Raw genomic sequence first — 15,876 nt, 5'->3', positions numbered from 1 at the left:
TGGAAGTTGCTGGTTCTGGTACAGTAAAACAACTTTGATAGCCAAGCAGCATAAAACCATGGGGCTGTAAATTAATATTTCTTCAGTGTGACACTTTGGGAACTTCAATTTTGAAACAGATTGTGTTAATTTTGCAACTGTATTTAAGCATCTATCAGCACATATTTTTACCGTGCAGCAATGGCTTTTTCTCCAGCTTTTTCCACCCCCAAGTCTTACAAGGTTAATAGCTAAGGGGTAATTGTGAAGAATAAACAAATCATTTGCTTAGGTTGACCCACATTTTGGATATTTCTGTTTGGACAAAAGCCCAGTTGAAGGGTTGGAGTTCAGTTAACCTCTCTGGGTGGTCCCGTTTCCTAGTGCTGCTGAACACACCGTTCCAAACTTAGTGGCATAAAATAGCAATTAAGTCGTTACACTCGTGATTTCTATGAGTCAGGGATTCCGACAGTGCACAGTGGGGACTGCTTATAATCTGTGCTGCTCTGTGATGTCTGGAGCTTCAGCTGGGAAGACCTGAGTGGCTGGGGTGATTCCAATGACTGCCAGCTGCCACTTGGAACACCTTGTGCTGGAGGAAGCCCCACTTCCGAGATGCTGTCTTTGCTCACATGTCCAGCTCATTGGCATATGATAGAAAGGCTAAGCTGAGCTGGGACTGTCAGCTGGAGCATCTCCCTGTGGCCTCTCCAGCATGGGGGCCTCAGAGTAGTTGGACTCTGTACAGGACAGCTCAGCAATCCCCCTAACAAGCAAAATATGCTTGGTTTTTTAATGAGCTGACTCAGAGTGCACATGGCGATCTTCTGCCGCATATGCTAACAATTGAACCTGTCACAAGTCAGCCCAAATGTAAGAGGTGAGCTCAGACACTCCACCCCTCAATGACAGGAAGATAAAAATACTTCTGACAATGGGAGAATGGCATTTAGGCTCTGGGACTTCTGGTAGACCTAGAAACGTGCACATAGTCCTCTAACCTGCCGTTATTTTAGATGATGTATGTGGAAGCACTATATACCTGATACCTTCACTTTCTATCTTACTTTAAGAAAATCATCAGAAAATTATCATGCTGATTACAGTGCTTTGACTTTCTGTACTCCTAGATGGCATTTCTCTTTAGAATTTTGCAGCTTGGATTAAATAGAGTGTAAAACATCCATCCACAGGCAAGAAATGCTTTGAGGTTTTTGAACCAAGGACACAGGTTTTAACAATGGAAGAAAATTTAGAAAATATTTGGAAAATCTTGATACAGAATTCTAAACTGGATGGCTTTAGTATTTGAGTATCATATTGCAGATTTAAATGTCTGACCTCTAGTGGTTGCAACGAAATTTTGCAACTATGAACTGTTACACATTTTTAGAGATGCATCTTCACAAAGTATTTCAAGCTGTTCAATACTATCACAAATGGTAGACGTTTTCATTTGTCCATTGCTAGTATATGTAAATAAAATTAACCTTGTGTTACGCGATCTTAGATATTTCCTTTATATCATTGTTACTGATTGCTACCTAATTTCAGTTTTGTCATGGAACATACTATGTATGATTTCAACCCTTTGATATTAACTGTGACTTTTTATGGTCCAACGTATGTTTTTGCTTGGTAAGTTTTCATGTCAGCAAATGTTAAATTCCTTAATATCCTTTTCAGTTGTGTGATTACTTATATTTTTAACCAATTCTTGAGAGAGGAGTGTTGAGAACTGTTCTGATCAGTACCCCCAGAGGCAGTGTGATTGTCCACTTAGGAATTTATTTGGATGTTGAGACAGATAACACATGCCATTACCAATAGAAAAGAACAAAATTTACTTAGTATTTGCAACAATGGAGGGATTCCCAGTAGAAAGGCTCACCCTGGATCTGATAGGTAGGTGAGCAGATGCAGAAGAGGGTGGATTTTATTGTGTAAGGAGGTTAGGGCCTAAGGCGCAGGAGGTTCCCCTAGAGGTTGCCCTATTTGAAATCTCAGCAAGACAGCCCACCTTTGGTCCTTCTTTGTAGAGCATACAGGTGGTCCTGGTGGGGGTAGGGGGAGGTGGGGAGAAGAGATAAGTATCTTGACTGCCAAATTTCTAACTATTCTGATTTGTTTACTCCTTAATTCAGCTCGCTCCATTTTTGTTTCATGTGTTTGAAGCTCTGATATTAAGTAAACTTATTTAGGATTTCTGTCCTCTTCATGAATTGACCATTTGATCATTATGAATTATAAATCTTTATCTCTAATGTTTCTTCTTGTTTTGAATTTTGCTTTATCAATTATTAAATTAGCAACACCAGCTTTCTGTTGATTGTGATTAAATAGTATATTTTTTCTTTTCTATGTCTTTATATTTTTTCTTCTTATTTCCAGCTTTATGTAGATATGATTGACATATAACATGATGTAAATTTAAGATATACAATGTGATCTTATTTATATATATGTATGTGTATGTGTGTGTGTGTGTGTGTGTATATACCTACATAAATTGTATGTTGATTTTGTACCCCAAAATTTAAATGAGTTTGTTGATTAGTTCTACAGGTTTTTTTGTGGAGTCTTTAGAATTTGCTGTGAGTTTTATTGATAAAATAACAAATCCATGATGTAGCAGATGAAAATACTTCTGTTAAAGTTTTAGTAGCTAAAATCCTAAAGGTGACTTTTAACTTCTGTATATAGCTAGTGCTAAACCTTTAAAAATGTGAGAGTTTTATACTTCCATAGGGAAAAAATATTTTGACCATTTGGGCTCTTAAGTACTATTATATGAAACATCTACATCACTTCTTGTTGGCCCTAACTGCACATTAGAATGACCTGAAGAACTTTTAAAAACACAGGTAGCCAGACCACCGCCCCAGAAAATAAAAAATCAATCTGGAGAAACAATAATAAACAGTCAGGATTGAGAATCGCTGGTTCAGGTGTTCTGACCCAAAGTGTATTAACTGAATTTTGTTGTTGTTATTTTAAGTTATCCAAAGAAATGCTTTCAGCTTTTAATTAATAAGCACATAAAAATCTCTTCAACATGTAAAATATTTAGAACTCAGTACATGGACAGTGGTTTTTGAGATTAGGTCAAAATAATGCAATTAGATTAGGTAATTCTTAGGATTGCTTTTGATTCAGACAGTGTTCCATCACTACACACGGTTGAAAGGGGTGAAAAGTGAGATGAAGGGTGTTTGAGGTTTGCCTATGGACTGAAGTGACCCAAACCATCAAATCTAAAGCACAGAAGGGAGTTGAAAAAAAGGCTAAGTAGGAAAATTCATCCTGGGTGTGTTCTCAGAGACCAGCAGACACACACTTTCCTTCCCTTCCAAAATTTTTAGTATCCTCCACTCTTTGACATAGCCTGAAATCCAACTGTATGAAAGTGTTTTGTTTTCTTTCTTTCTTTCTTTCTTTTTTTTTTTTTTTTAAGAATTTCATCTGTTAAGGTACAGCTTCTCCAAGAAGCAGGAGTGAAACTTTAACTGATTATTTTTTAAGGTAAAAATGAGTTTTTTACCTTACATATTTTAAAGAGGCTGCTACATCCTTATGCCTCAATTTCCTTAGCTGACTAATCAGCTAATAATAGCTGCCCTTTCAACCCCTCGGAGATGTTTCAGGAGTTATTTTTTAAAGTAAGAGTGAATTTTAAATTAAATGTCCAAATGGAATAAATTCAGTGCCTTTTCAAGGTTGACAGAAGTGAATAATACTCAAAATTGCCAACTCTGTATTTATATCAAGTGAGACCTTCAAAAGGCAGTAGGAGATACCTGTTTTTCAGTCTTGACAGACACGGGCAATTGACCTCAAGAAACTGCAGTGGCACCAAAAATAACAGTGAAAATGCCCAGCGTTGTTTCTGTTGAAGTGGAATGTGTGTAATTGTACAATTTTTAAATTGTGCAGCAGGTGAAGGAAGATTTGGAGTCAGAGGACTAAGACATCTCTTGGGGGAGGAAAGTACATAGATGTACCTGCTCAACTGACTCAGATAATCAACTCTGGGGAGATACAGAGGGAGCCCAGCTGTAGAGGAGAAAAGGCAGGCCAAACGGACAAAAGACAGAGTACTTGTTGAATAATTTCACTGTTAGGGTTGCACCGTTAGGTTATGATGACTCTAGGATGCTAAACTGACAAATCTTCAAAATGGAACATATCCAAATAAAGAGGAAAAATATCCATATATACACATACGAATATTATTCAATAATGCATCAGGATGATATACAAAAACTTTACGTATTTGTTTGTAAATAAATGTACATTGAGCTTTAAAAATCTCTTTTTAGTATTTTATCGAGAAAGGTACAAGATATTTTGTTGTCGAGGTGTGGTTTGGTTTTTGAGTTTTGACTTTTGGACGCAAGGAGACATAGATAGTTGAGACCAACTTTAACGTAAGGAGTACCTGACAGGGTTTCTGTTCTGCTGATGCGCCCTGAAAAAGCAACTTTGCGCTGTATCCCTTTTTATCATGTAAAATGCACAGTCCACAAAGGAATTTCTGCTTATTTTGCATGATGAATTTGAGGGTTAAGCTTTATATAACCTCATTATGAGATTGCCTTACATTGAGGCTGAGGTGTTCGCTTAAGGTCTTGGCAGGTCTTCTCTGTCTGCTACTGTGGGTACCCAGAGGAAACGAATCCCAGGAGTATGTCAAAATCAGTGTTGCTAATTTTGTTGGGGATCATGTTACCATAGTAATATATTCCCTGTGGCTTATAAAAGACTTATTTTACTTATGTGCTATTTCTATTTTATTCAAAATGAAATAGAGATAAAGTTAGGAAAATGTACTTCTTTAACGTTCAGCCTTAACGATAATCTCAGATAGAATGATAAAGGTCATCAATGCCTATCTCTCTTTAGCAACTTTCTTTTACTATGTGTTGCCTCCTCAGCCCAGCAGCATCGTCAGAATGATCATGTGAGTGGGAATTAGTGCCCGTGTATATTTTGTTTGCCTTTTTGATTTGTGGTTTCCTAAAGGGGGTGAGGCCACAGGATCGATTCCACTCCTCAGATTTGGTCTGGATGGCAAGACTGGTGATTCCACACGTGCGCAAAGAGAGCATAAAGACGTGTATGACTTACACAAAGAGGCTTTCTCTGGAAAGCAGGACAGGCTCCCGAGAAGGTTCAAGAGTGATTTGAAAGAGTAGGAAGGGGAAACTGACTTTGACTTTGACTTTTGAAGTTAGGGTGTGGGGCCAGGGTGAGTGGTCTCACATCAGGTCCTGGGTATGCTCGGTTTGAATTTCCCACCAGCGCCAGGGGAAAGGGCTTGTGTGCTTTCTTATTGGCTTATCTAGATGCCAGTCAAGAGGAAAAAGGGAGGGGCGGGGCTTGAAAGCTGTTAGCAGTGAAACCTCAAAAGTGGAGTCAGACTATTTATAGCCTTTTATTGCATCTTTTAAGCAGACAGTAAAGACATGAGTGGACATTATGTGTGTGTGGGTGTAAATGTGTAGGTACAGGAATACAAATGTCAATAAAAGAAAATGACAGTTTGCACTTGTCAAAGATTACGTGTATAATCGGGACGGTTACCGTGGAATCGCCGTAGGATACTTTTCTGTACCAGCAGTGAAGACAGTGAGGCATTGCCTAATTTCAGGCAGGTCTCCCTATTTTTCCTACTCTTTTCCTGTTCCTCCTTCCTTTTTCTTCCTAGTGGATTGATGAGAATGATGTTCACGACACATTCTCCACATAGGGAAGGTTAAGGCTCCTACCTTTTTCTCTTTTATTATTGCTTTCTTTTTTAAAAACCTCACCCCACATGGCATTCCTCTTATTCTTATAGAAACTTAATTAACTGTTAATAGATGGTGTGGTAGGAAAAATGTACAATGTTTTGTTCTGTCTGTAGGTGCGTTATGAATTTACACAAATAGTGTTTTGCAATAATTTGTGTATTTTTAACTGAATACCATGTTTTTAAATTGATCCAGGTAGCTATATGTAGATTTAGTTTGTTACTTCTGACAGACTTATGCTTGTAAGACAATGAGTTATCCATTCCCTTAGTGATAAACATCTAGAAATCTCTTGCTTAGACTGTGCCTTTTCAATAATGTCCTAGGTTACCGTTTTTCCCCCAAATCCTCACTTGAAATTAAACATGTTTTCTTCTCCAAGGCTCTATCAGTGTGTGTGTGTGTGTCTGTGAGGGAGAGAGAGAGAGAAAGAGAGAGAGAGAGAGAGCACGCACACAAGTGAGCACACCAGAGAGACAGAGAGACAGAAAAACAGAGAGAGATTCTGGCCTCTTTCAGTGTCTCTCCTGCTTCTGTGGCATCTGTAGGTTGAGTTCAGGCAAGAGATCCACCAGGCAATGTTTGTTGAGCACATTTTTGTACCTCAAAGAACTTTCAAACACTTGGCTTCATTTGATTCTCATAATTCAGTAAGTCAAGTGCTATGATTAACTCCATTTTATTGCTAAGGCAACAAGCTCTTGTGAAGGGAAGTTAGAATAAGTCCTAAATGATGGGTTCTGGAGTAATACATAAATAAGCTCTGACTTTGCACACTGCTTTAGCTTAGCCAGAATATGTCACTACAAACCAAATTGTGATAAATGGGTCCCAGGTTGCGCTAGACTTCTTATTAGAGCCCTGGTGCCTATATTACCTAGGACAAATTCACCAAGGAGATGAAATACTATAAATTATCACAGAATATAAATTCATTCTTAAAATTCCTGAATTTGACCTGAGATCAGTGTTACGCCTATCATACTACACCTGGTGTGATCGAAGCCTGATTTAATTGTAGCCATGAGGTATCAGCCTAGCACAGGGTCACATCAGGTTCTGAGCAACCCCCATCAGATCTCATATGTTTATACAGGAAGCTCTAAAATATAGCATTTAACCGGCATTAGGTTCCATTCAGTAGAATTCCACAGGGCTGGTCATGTGGATAAGACTTAAGATGCTGGCTTAGGAATCTGGAAACTTGGATTCCAGAGTCACTTCCATCTCTAACCTGCTGTGTAACCTTGCAAATGTAATTTCACTTCACAAGACCTCAGCTGAAATTAGAGTGCTGGAGATGCTTTGAAATATCCCCTTCAACTTGAAATTCTATAGCTACAGTACCTTGTTAATGTAGGTGAGATAACTCTTAACTATTCCCCTGAAGAAGGAATTCAGAATGATAATTTATATCTTCACACATATTGGTACAAGTCAGAAGTGCCACTGCTTCTCTGGGTTTTTGACAAATGATTTTTATGCACTTCAGTGTCTTCACTGAAGCTGTAGGTGAAAAGATGCGTCATCTGCTCCTTCATACGTGTCTGAGATTCCTCTCACTAGCAGCATTCCTAAATTTAAGCCCTGGGTTCCCCTCGGCTACCATGGACAAAAGAGAACAGTAGTGAGAAGCTCAAAGCATGTAGGATGTGAAAGAAAGATGGTGGAGAGTTTGTTTTTCACAGCAGAGAGTGTGTGATGCTTTCCTATAAAACCCAAGCATCTAGGACATGAATTCTACTGGCTGTGTGACACTGGCCACTTTTTAACCTTTTAACCCTCAGTTTCACCATCTTTACATATTTACACATATTATTTGCATATATTTAAAGTGAATATTTTTAAAAGATCTGCAGGATCTGAATCCCTTCTTGTAGCTTTTCTTATTCTATTCAGTATTAATATCTCTTATAGGGAATTTCATGGTACTGATAAACAGAGAGAATGGAAAACTCGTCAAAGTCCATCATAGTAAACAAATACATCACCTGAGTTTGATGCCACTGCCAAACGTGTCCCCAATGGGAAGAGCAACCTTTGATCGTCTCCGCTGAACGGGGAACCAGGCTGTGGTTATTCCCTGCCTATGACACAGACATGCAGGCGGCAGGGCACAAACTCACACTCAGACATATGTCCCAAGCTCAAAATTAGCTGGAAGTCATCCTTGCACCACTCTCTTTTCGAGTGGAGTTCACACTTCTCCCTTCCACACTCACAAACAATGTGTTTAGGACCTGGACCCAACCTGCTGTGTCTCTTTTGTGAAACAATTCTCTCAGAGATGTCAACCTGCTGGAGGGAGGTTGAAAAGAGACAAATTGCTATTGTAATAACCTATGGGAGAAGGGTTACAGCTGTGACAATCGACATTACGTCTCCACTCGAGTCAGGTCAAGAGAGCATTCCTACAGGAGGAAGTCAATGGTGATTGACCTTGAGTACCAGTGGCCGGAGTAGGTGAGAGGATGTGGGAGGATGGCAGAGAGGAAACGACTAAGGGCATCTGTGCCCCTGTTTGTTCTCCTCCAAGCAGCCAGGAACCAATTCTCGTCAATAGCTGGAATCATCCTGCACAGGGCGTGGCAAAACTATACTAGTCATTTTATTTTAGAGTCAGGCAAAGGCTGTGTATCAAAAATTTCATAACAGAAATCTTCAAAATATGACATTTTAAAAATGCAAACAAAAGCAGCATTTGTTACTTTGCTCTCAGATCAAGTTTATAGAATAAATTTGTACACCTTCCTAAAACATCATGTCATGATAACAGAATCTGCCTTGACTGGATGGTGAGGCACCTGTTCTCTTTTATTCTTCTCCACACAAAGATAATTTTGGCTTCTGGAGCTTTTGAGTTTTTCATCTGCTGCTATTATATGTATCACTTACCCAAAAATCAAATGATAGAAACCTTTATCAGAGTCTGCAATTATTGGTGGTGATGACATGACTCAATGAAACAGCATGGACGCTCAGGGAAGACAGAACAGATGTGAAAAGTTAGAGTAGGCATAGCTCCTTAAAATTCCTCTTCCTTTATTAATGGGAAATGCAGCAATTCATATACATCTTTAATGAAAAGTGCACTTAATCTTTTTTTATCACATAGATTACTCCTGGAGCTAATTTCTGGGTGCATTTCTTTAGACTCACGTGGTGACTTTACATGACTGTTCTATAGAGGCAGAAAACAAAGGGAAAAAATTGTTCTTTTTGTTTGTATTTATAAAGTGGTTCTCTGACAGTTTCTCTAATATGAGAGGAAATAATTACCATGATGGTAATTATATGTGTAAAGGACAATAGCTTATTAATCATTTTTTCCTCCTAATGTTATTTTTAGTACAGTACTGCTATGTAAAATGCAAACAATGTAACTCCAGCTAGTGGAAACATGGGGACTGGTGAAAAAGAAGGTACATCATGTCCCTCAGTTTACCATGACTGTCAGAACCAGCCCAAAAGTAGTTTTCTGAAAATCAGTTTGGGTTCTCAGTGAAACTAAATATATTCTGCATTTCTTTTCTCTTACTGTCAAAGACTGGGATAAAATCAGAAGAGTGCAGTCTTTGGGATTAAAAATACCTTAGTGCAAACCTCAGCTCCACTACCTTCTAGCTATGATTCAGAACAATCAGAAAAAGTCTATAGGCATCAGTTTTGAATAATATGGGAATGGAGTTTATCACATCTAATTCTTGTGAAAATTATGAGATAAGGTGTTTATCCCAAGAAGTATTCATTTTTCTTCCAGCTTTTTTCTCTTCCCTGTCTCCCTCCTCCTCCCCCCACCTTCTCCTGCTCCTCCTCCGTCTTCCTTCTTCCTCTCTTTGAAATGAGACACACATGTTAAAATCCATCTTCTTCCACAAACACAGCATTTGACACACAGCAAAGTATAAAAACCTTTCTCAGTCTCTTTTTCCTTCACCTACAAAACTTATTTATTAACAACTGTTAGGAGTTATATTAAATGAAATATGTGTGAAAGTCTCCTGATATGAATAAGATCAAAGATAGCTTTCTTTTCTTTCCTTCATGTCTTTGTTAAATTTTCTGTAAGAACTGTGATCTTAGAAATCCATTGAGTTTATATACATTGTACTGTACCTACTTCTTTGACTTATTGATAGAGGAAATCGAGGTGGTTAATGAACCTGGTATTATGAAGGGACATTTCAAACTTTATTCAAAAATGTTTGTTAGGTATATACTAATATCCTGAACACTGGTCTAGGCACTAGACGTACGAGCGAACCAGATGGATAAAGCCCCTGTTTTATGGAGCGATGTTGTAGAGAGGAAGAGGCCGAAAATACACAGAGAAGCAACAAATAAGCAAGTTAGTGGCTAGGAAAAAGCTTAGATAGTCTAGTGGCTTTTGAAACTATCATGAAAATTGAGAGCTAGAAAATAACTTACTCAACTTCTTATAAAAATTAATGGATCCATTAACTCCTTTGAATAAACATGTCATTGTCTTAAACAATTTCTCTCTTTCTTTCTTGGTTCTAGCAACAGTTCTCATAGAACAAAAATGCTGGTTTCAGTTGATGCTTTCATTCAGCAAATGAATTAATCTACTACTTACACCTCCTGGGTATATTCTTAATTTCGAATTAAACAAATGACATCCTGCTCAACGGGGCTAAGCTTCTCTCAGAAACACAATAAATCAAAGATGGGGCTGATTTTTCCTAGAAGGTATCGTGATGTAAGCGAAGTTTCTGCTCTCTTCCCAAATCCACCAGGAACCTGGAAAATCAATTATTTGAGGAAATCTTGCAACACACTGGAACGGCTCTGTTTCTATCCTTGTTATATAGTTAACTTCCCTTCCTGTGTTTCTTCCCACTCACCTCTTCTCTCTCATGACCTCTTCCTCAAACTCTTTTATTTTAAATTCTGGAACAATTATTTCTTTACTTATTTCATGGCAAATTAATGAGTTTTAAATAACCACCCACTACTTTGGAAATAATTTCCACTGATTTTCGCTTCCTAAATCCCTGGTTCTCACCTGAGGAAGCCACCTCCGGATGGAGCCCTCTCCTGTGGACGTGATTCATTCTCACATCCCATGGATCTTGAGAGCAGGAAGTGGGGAGTCTGAATCTTTTTCAATTTTTAATACACCTTTCAGAATATTGTTATTCTACCCTGGGGATCTCATGTTAACTTGTTCTGCCCACTCTATTCTTCATTCTTATTCCCAGATTCTATAGTTATGTTACTTGACCCCTTGAAACTCTTTCCCACTATCTTTCTGCCTATGGCCTTTAGATTGTTTTGTTATTTCTCTTCATTCTGTTCATCTGGCCAGAGATATGAGCATGCTGCTTGAATTCTCCATCTTTCTCACCACCAGCTTGTGCAGGTCTTTAAAAAAAAAAAAAAAAAGGATAGGCATAGGTTTTGTTAGCATACACATTTTGTTTTATACCTGTAAATTTCAGAATCTGATCCAAGCCCAGGGAACGGACAGCATCTGTGATCCTCTTACTTTCTTTGTTTAATAACTTGGGTCTTCAGTGTAATGTGTAAAATGAGATTTGGCAATGGTAATAATAATAACTATGGATACAGTGATGCAGACCAGCGTGCACCCTGGGAAAGGCCAGCTGGTTGTCCTCCAGGAGATCTCTCAAGCTGGCCTCACTGTAATTAATTGGTCATAATTCAGTGTCTGGCTCTTTGCCTTCGGGCTCTGAAATCTAACTTTGTCAGCAACTCTAACGTGGCCCCATCTCTCACAGGCTCGAATTAATTAAGTTCAGGAGCTGGCTTTCTGTAATCAAGATGCCTACTTCTTATTTCCATGGTTATAGCTGTCGCATAATCTGGAACACAGGATTCAATGTTAATAGTGCATCTAAAGCTGTGATGGGGGTGGTGTCTAGGATTAGGAAGTAAAATCGGGGAGATGGTATCAGAGGCATGAAGCTAACTTACCTTAGTTCATTTACCACCACACTGAATCTGCCTTATCCATGGAAACGGAATGGTCCAAATCCACGAGCTAAGGTTCCTTATCTTCCAGTGCAGTATGTGAGTGGGACATGCCAAAACTGGCTGCTCTGACACTCCTTTCTCTTTTTCCTGTGGCATTTGTCCGGATCGTGACTGTCACACCCACTCAGACAGAGACTCTTTGTTTCGCCGCATTGATACATTGGACCCAGTTGTAATGAAGTCTTCTTGGCCGGTGCCTCATTCTGCTGCCTTTGGGTCATTTACACTTACAGTTTTCTTCTATGCAAGTTATATGAGAGGGAACTTATATACCACTTAATCCTAAATTCTTTAGGATTCCTTAGTGTGATCCTCATGAAATGAAAAGAAAATCATGCACACATACTTTTCTATGCTTGACAAAATGCTTCTCATTTCTTTTTTCCATTTTGTAAAATCATACAGATAACTGAGCTCCTTGGACCAGAGTAAGTTGGTATTTTCTCATTTTACACATGAGCCAGGAGAGACATGAGGGTAAAGCTGGAAACTGAGCTTCTTCCCTCCAAGTCCAAGAGCCAAAGCAGAGGATTCTGGCCAACAGATTTGAGGTGGGGGGTGGGGTAGGTTTTGGCTCTTTTATTCATCAGACATGATTATAACTAACTTCCTACTCAGTTTAATGTCATGTGGGCATATATACATACAACGTACATATATGTACATGTGTCTTCTTCCTCTTTAAATTGTCCAGAATAGAGACAGAGGCAGAAAGAGCAAATGAAGGCCAACGGGGGAGGCACAGTCAGGAGCAGAGTGGAAGGTGCAGAGGTGTGCTTGTTGCCACCTTCCTTCTCACCTGTTCTTGTCGCCCCCAGTGGAACAGTAACCATCAGATATCATGGACCTAGTTTTCTGATACAACCATCCATTTTTTTCTTTTCATCTCACTTTTCCAATTAACAAATTAGCTTGGTGATGGCCTCATCTAAGGAAGCAATAGATGCACCAATGCTCCCAAGTAGCTAGACGTTCTTCTTTTTGTCCTGTATAATAAAAGGAATGGAATATCTTGATTCTATAAACTGGTAAAATTTACAGGCATACTTTCCATACTAGACCAAAAAAAAAAAAACCAAAAACACTTCTAGATACAGTAAAATTGCAAATACGAAAAATAGTAATAATTTTAATCCACCTCTCTACTCCTCACTCCTCATTATCAGTAAGATTATGATATATTCATAAATTGTCTCCTATAATGGCTACATAGTGTCTGTTAGCATCAACAAACTACAGTGTATACACACATACAAACCCAGTACAGTTTGAAACTTCCTTTTTAAGAAGGAACAATGGGAAGTTTGTGTTTACCTTATTGCATGGTGAGATGGATAATCATGGAAGGTTTTTTTGTTTGTTTGTTTCAATTTTTTGTTTCTGTGTTTTGGGAGGTATTTGAGAAATAAACCTAAATTATTGGGTTTATTTATTCATTTATTATTATTATTATTTTAAATGGAGGTACTGGGGATTGAACCCAGGCAGGACCTCATGCTTGCTAACACTACACTCTACCACTGAGCTATGCCCTCCTGCCTTATGTTAGGTTTAGGTGTAAGTACAAACACATTAACACATGTAACTCCACTGAAATTTAAAGTGACAGAAGTTATATAGATACTATACAAGGTAATTCAAAGCAGCCATGAGGTAGAATTCTGAATAAGAATGAAGAATTCTATGCTTAAATACGTAATACATTTTATTCTTGGCTTTTATATGTATCACCTTCAAAAACAATTGAGCAGTTAAATGGCTTCATCAGTCAAAGAGATTGGGTCCTCAGAGATTGCATCATTATTTAGCTAAAGTTTCTGAGGTAACAGGAGACAGAAATTTCACTTTACTCAGTTTTTAATTGATGTAATTATAACATTGGTGAACTTCTTTTTATATATTTGTGTATCAGTAATTTCTGACTTTTGAGAATCCTAAAAGATAATTATAATTCTTATTCATAATAACATCATGAAGAGTAAAATACCTAGGAATAAATTTGACAAAAGAAATACAAAACTTATATTCTGAAAGTTACAAAACATCATTGAAAGAAATTTTTTTAAAAATCTAAACAAATGGGAAAACATCCCCTGTACATGGATTCGAAGATATAACATCCTTAAAATGATAATAATCCATAAACTGACTTACAGGTTCAGTGAAATCTCTATCGGAATTTCAACTAATTTCTTTGTAGAAATTGAAAAGTTGATTCTAAAATTCATATGGATTTGTAAGGGACCTAGAATAGCCAAAACAATGCTGAAAAAAAAAAAATAATCAAGTGAGGTAACTCACCCTTCTTGATTTCAAAACTACTACAAAGCAACAATAATCAAAACAGTGTGCTAACAAGACATGGATAAAATATATCTCAATGAAATAGAGTTGAGAGTTGAGAAGTAAGTGTGTACATACATCTAAGGTCAACTGATTTTTGACCAGGATAGAATGACCTTATGTTGGAGGAAGAATTCAACAAACCATGCAGAAGCAACTGGTTAGCCTCAACAAAAGGATAAAGTTGGAACCTTATCTCACTGCATATTCAAAAATTAACTCAAAATGGATCAAGGACCTAAATGGGAGAGTTACAATTATAAAAATTTTACAAGTAAACATTTGACTAAATATTCATGACATTGTGTAAAGATTCTTAAATATAATGTCAAAAGCATAAGCAATAAAAGAAAAATAGATAAATTGGACTTTGTCAAAGTTAAAAACATTTGTCCTTCACAAGACACCATCAGTAAAATGAAAATATGGCCCATAGAGAGGGTGAAGATATTTGCAAGTCGTATATATGATACGGAACTTGAATGTACAATATATAAAGAATTCTTAAATTCAGTAGTAGAAGACAAATAACTGAATTAAGAACGGGCAAAGGATCTGAAGAGAGATGTCTTCAAGGAAGTTATACAAATGCCAATAAGTACATGAAAAGATGCTCAACACCATTAGCCATCAGGGAAACGCAAATCAAAGCCACATAAGATCCTACTTCACACCTCATAGGAAGGCTAGAATAAAACACTCAGGAGAAAGAATGTTGATGAGGAGGTGGAGAAATCAGAATTCTCATGCTCTGCTGGTGGGAATTTTAAACTTAAAGTGGTGCAGCCACTATCGAAACAGTCTGGCTGTTCCTCAAAGAATTGTATGCAAAGTTACCACATGACCTAGGAATTCGACTTCTAGATATTTACTCAAAAGAAATGAAAACATATGTCCACACAAAACCTTACAGCCGCATTATTTATAGCCAAAAGGTGGAAACAACACAGATACCCATCAAAAGAGAAAAGGATAAAGACAAAATGTATATATACAATGGAATGTTACTTGGCCAGACGAAGAAATGAAGTTCTGATACAGGTTACAACACAGATGAATCTTGAAAACATTATGTCAGCTGAAAGAAGGCAGTCACAAAACACCAAATATGTGATCAAATTCTTATGAAATTCCAGACTAGGAAATCTACAGTGACAGGAAGGAAACTAGTGGTTGCTTAGGGCGGGGTGGGAGGATAGGATGGTGATGGCCACAGGACACAGGGTTTCTTTCTAAGGTGATAAAAATGTTCTAAAATTGACTGCAGTGATGATTGCAACCTGTGAATATACTAAAAACCATTGAATCTCACACTTTAAAAGAATGAATTGTATAGTACGTGGATTATATCTCAGTAAAACTATTGTAAAAGATAATTATTCTTCAGATGATAAAGAATGGCCGGAAAATTTAATATGATTGAATATAAAACATAGTCAGCTTTTTTAAAGATAAAATATAAAACTAATTAGAATTGCACTGACTTGTTTTGCTTTAGAAAAATTGAGAAAAAAGTACCCATTTATCATCTGCAGATTGGAGATTAGGCTATTTAAAACCACGAAGCAAAATCTTAAAAAAAAAAAAATCCTCTTTTTCAGAATTGAAAGGACTCACTTCTCTTTAATTTTGTAGTGCAAATGTGATGATTTCCACATCCCTTTCCATTTCTACTTCAAGAGAATTTTGTCATGACAAACTCCTACATGAAATTCTTTAATGACTTTTAATTGTGCCCAGG

General features: G+C 37.5%; 1 long non-coding RNA gene across 6 annotated transcripts in view; it reads left to right on the top strand.

The window, feature by feature from the left end:
• The window catches only part of LOC106729342, a 65,157-nt gene that overhangs the window by 18,088 nt on the left and 31,193 nt on the right, over window positions 1-15,876 (top strand). The gene's annotated exons all lie outside the window — the stretch shown is intronic.

This window comes from Camelus ferus, chromosome 14, assembly GCF_009834535.1.
Source record: "Camelus ferus isolate YT-003-E chromosome 14, BCGSAC_Cfer_1.0, whole genome shotgun sequence".
In the NCBI taxonomy this organism is placed as follows: Eukaryota; Metazoa; Chordata; class Mammalia; order Artiodactyla; family Camelidae; genus Camelus; species Camelus ferus.
Note: the sequence above shows the minus strand (reverse complement) of the source record. Positions and strands in the feature narration are given on the sequence as shown.